Source organism: Paramormyrops kingsleyae, chromosome 25 (assembly GCF_048594095.1).
Source record: "Paramormyrops kingsleyae isolate MSU_618 chromosome 25, PKINGS_0.4, whole genome shotgun sequence".
In the NCBI taxonomy this organism is placed as follows: Eukaryota; Metazoa; Chordata; class Actinopteri; order Osteoglossiformes; family Mormyridae; genus Paramormyrops; species Paramormyrops kingsleyae.
In genome coordinates, this window is record NC_132821.1 from 30,215,507 (window position 1) to 30,219,253 (window position 3,747).

The 3,747-nt window shown below is 40.6% G+C and overlaps 1 long non-coding RNA gene across 1 annotated transcript; it reads left to right on the plus strand.

Annotated features, from left to right (window-relative positions):
- Positions 1–973: 973 nt before the first annotated feature.
- Positions 974–2,123, plus strand: LOC140583098 (uncharacterized). Its single transcript, XR_011985887.1, has 3 exons — positions 974–1,162; positions 1,328–1,392; positions 1,556–2,123. It is a non-coding gene; the product is annotated as an uncharacterized lncRNA (long non-coding RNA).
- The last annotated feature ends 1,624 nt before the right edge of the window (positions 2,124–3,747 follow it).

A 3,747-nucleotide genomic window follows, 5' to 3' on the forward strand; every position in this document is an offset into this window, starting at 1 on the left:
ATTTCTTTGTGTGTTATGGAGGAGGTGTGTGCTTTAGTGAATTATCATGGTGGTGTTTGGTCTGACCTTAGACAGTCATGTTGTGCTCCTTCTTCCTCAGGTTTGGGCTGCTCCTTTCAGGAGAGAAGGTCTGAGGATGCTGTGCTGAGGGTCGTCCGACTGGGAGACAATATTATCCTGCAGTGTGATGTCAAACATGAGGGTGAAACTTTCTGGTACAGACAGTGCTCTCATGAGAATCAGTCCCCACTGAAAATGCCTCGTTTGGAATTAATGCACAATCCTCATCCTCGATATGCTATAGTGTGGGACTCCTCATCAAATTCATATAATCTGTCAATTAAAAACATTACAGAGTCTGATCTGGGACTTTACTACTGTTCTACAAAACACGTCAAACTTTTACCTCAACCCAATGAACCACCCCTCGATGCAGTAACTGATCATTTTGGAAATATAACCTTTAGGCTTCTGATTAAAGGTAAGAGTGCAGCTATAATCCTGTTAGATAATCCTTTGCTTGTCTTTCCTGTTCTAGTTAAATGCGATCAGCAACCTACAAAATTGGAGCAATTAATTCTAGTTCTTATCATTTTATCTGATACTTAATTAAAAGAAATCATATGAAACAATATTTTCCTTAAGTTTCCAATTTATCATTATGAGTGTCATGTGTAAATGCCATCATAATATTGAAACAAAAATCAAATTATTATGAGACTAGTGTTCTCAGTGTCAAAAACAGAATTTAAATTTAATTGATATATTAGGCATTATCATATAGGTCCAATTATATATTTATATGAATACATATTGCCATAAGTTACATTTTAACTAATATGTGCTGTGACGTTCTGACATCCTAACTATGGTGTCCTCAGCCTGTGTTGCCTGTAACTGGCTCCAGTTCACCGCCATGACCTGTACTGGAAGGTGCCTGAATAGTTATGTTAACCGTCTCTGTAAGCAGCAGCAAAGCGAATATGACCATGAAAATGTCCCACTGTCCCTGATATAGACGATTCCAATGGCGCCATAACGACCCCCAGCGGTTCTACAGCAGGGATGATCCAGAGCTGGATGCTGGTGGTCAGTGTGTCTGCGGCTGTTCTGCTCTGTGCTCCTCTCTCTGTCGGTACCTACTGGCTGGGGAGAAGACAGGGTGAGTCCCCTGGGTCACCAAAGATGACCTGCATGTTCAGGTCTGAGATCCTGGGGTATTGCTGAGATGCTCTATGCTGTTTATTCCTGACCTGCTCTAGAGACTCCTTTGGATGTTTCATTGTGTGTCTTGGCTAATCTTGACCTAACAATTGTTTTTTTGTAGGGTTAAAACAGGCCACAGCTAAACAAAAAGTTACAAGAATTAGTGGCGGGATAAATGATGACGAGGTAAGTTCAGCTTTAGAGACTGATGCCGTTACTACTGATTCACTTGTTCTTTGAGTAATTATTTGTTAAAAAAGGTAAATATGTTTCAAATTGTACGTCGTGGCAAAAAAGGAATGACAGTATTGTTAAATCAAAAATATTTATATATTGTTTTTATAAACAGGAGGAAGAGGGACAGCTGAACTATGTCACACTGAAGATTCGTAGAGCATCCCAGTTGTTCAGGCCGAAGCCTGATCAGAGGAGGGATTTCTGTACTTACTCTGAAGTCCGCAGAGATCTAATGTGATCAGCTGACAGTATTGGTACTGAGTCCCCCTGTGTAATCTTTAGGATGCAAATCATGCATGTGATAGAATTGTTTAAGAAGGTATTAAACTTATTTTTCAAATAATAACAAAACTCATGAATAGATTAAGCAACCCTCTGAGGGTAAAAAATATATACCAATGATAATTAATGAGCAGAGGTGGACAGTTCAGTTGAGTTACAGTCACAGGGTACTCAACTGACTGCTTGAAACAAAACCTTGGCCTGGATTTTTATTTTCTGGACCTGAATTTTCCACTTCTGAAAATGACCTGAAATTCTAGGATGTGTTGATTACATTGGTCTGCAATGTAAATTAATAAAGTTTTGAGAATGTATCGATATTCTATAACTTCATGAACAAGGTTAGTCATTTTGCAGTGTTATCAGTGTGATAGATTACACTTTTTGTTTCAGATGTAAATGCTCTGTTCATATACAGGATTACGTAAATACAGAGAAGAGAGGCCGATTCATTTGTTTCAGTATCATAATAAAATTACAAGACTGTCAAATTATTATTCACTAGAATGAAATTGGTCATTGTGTGGTCATTGTGAGGCCATTGCCTCTCCCGTCTTTTTATCTTGGTCATTATATGGTCATTTATTTGGCACAGGGAAAGAGTTGCCTGACTATGTCTAAACACAACATATAAGTGGTTGATAACTTGTCATATTTTAGGTAATCTGGGGTAAATATGGGAGCGAAGATAAAGTCAGTTTAAACTATGCAGAGAACAGGGACTGTATCACAAAGCTTGGTTTCTTGCTTAGTCGCATAGCTTGTTGGATTTCAGGTGCCCTAGTTTAAATGGACGTTTTTTCCATTCACTTACATTTAGTCCAGACTACCTTAAATGCGACAAGTTATCTGGCTAAGCAAGAAATCCTGCTTTGTCCCTCAGTCACTTTCCAAAATCAAACCGAAGCTAAATTTGTATAATAATAATAAAAGTTAGCCGTTAGAGTGGCTATCATTAGCTTCTGCTAAATTTTTTAGTCGTATATTGGGTTACCATATCAAATTAAAGTTAGCGGATTAGTAGTTATGGAAGCTAACTTTTCGGTTAGCTGTGCCCTCGAATGGCAAATACATAGGGAGGGGTGAGATTTATTCAGGGAATAAAAGGAAACCAAGCTGTGGTGATGAAGGGCAGCGGCCCCCAGGTCAGGGGGAAGCGTCTCCCCCCTCATACAGAGAGACGCAGTTCCACTGGCTCCGGCTGGGTTGCTCAGGAGGTGGTCTGTCCTCGGGGCAGTCATCTCCCAGTCTGTCTACAGAGAGCATAAGCAGCACGCTGAGCCTTTGTCCTCCCCCAGGCCTTTTCCACAGCCATGTCCTTTTAGCATTCTTGCAGCTAACTGTGAGAAAATCAGTTACATTTGGCCTGCATGGCGCTGATCGCCCCCTGCTGGTGAATGGCTGATTCTGCACTCAGTATGCATTTTATGTACTATATTAAGCCTGCAGTTCTGTGGGAGTCTTTAGGTCTGATGATTTAATTAGGAATCAGTTGATAACCCATAGAGCTTTTTCTTTTTGGTGGGGAGTTTGGATGTATGTGTTGTAAGCAATATTAACACAGCTTCCAATTTATAACAGAAACCTATGAGTTTCTGTATACGTTCAGAAGATTGCAAAATGGCGTCTTTCAGCCATGTGACTTTGAAGACCACAATGCTGCAGCCTGATGTTCACACAAACACCCAACACAATGGAGGACTGCCTGATGGACTAGTGAGTTGGTAAATTCTGTGTTTTTTAGGTGCTGTCTTTTCAAAATGATTGGGAAAATGCATGAACATACATGTTACTTCATGCATAAAAAGTTGCTGCTCTTTATTTATGTCTTTGGAGAGTCTGCACTGCATGTCTGAGACCGGGGACCTGCTGCAGCTGAGCGACGGGGCACTGATGCTGTCTTTCCAGTGCACAGACTGGAACATCTTCAGAGGCAGCTGCTAGTGATGACCAGACCACAGACCTCAAAGAGTCTGCAGCCACAGTGACTAGTTACATAAACAAGTGCACTGAGGGTGTCAC